The sequence below is a fragment of the Eimeria mitis genome, genomic scaffold (genome assembly GCF_000499745.2).
Source record: "Eimeria mitis Houghton genomic scaffold, Emh_scaff257, whole genome shotgun sequence".
Taxonomy (NCBI): Eukaryota; Apicomplexa; class Conoidasida; order Eucoccidiorida; family Eimeriidae; genus Eimeria; species Eimeria mitis.
In genome coordinates, this window is record NW_013570910.1 from 23,426 (window position 1) to 23,739 (window position 314).

A 314-nucleotide genomic window follows, 5' to 3' on the forward strand; every position below is an offset into this window, starting at 1 on the left:
TACGAGCTTACTATTAAGAACGATCCACTTAACATCTGGCGGGAGAACAAAAGATAAAAGTTTTTGGTTTGCTTGTGTAAGAAAAGCAACCGGCTTCTCCTCCTCCTCCTCTTCTTCTTCTTCTTCTTCTTCTTCTTTTTCTTTTTTTTCTTTTTCTTTTTCTTTTTCTTCTTCTTTATAATTATAATTATAATCATTATAAATACTATTACTATTTATATTATTATTTTTTTTATTTTCTTTCTTTTTCTTTCTCTGGTTCCTTATAAACATAACTATATCTCTCAACCCCGCTACCTTTACTTCTTCTTTTG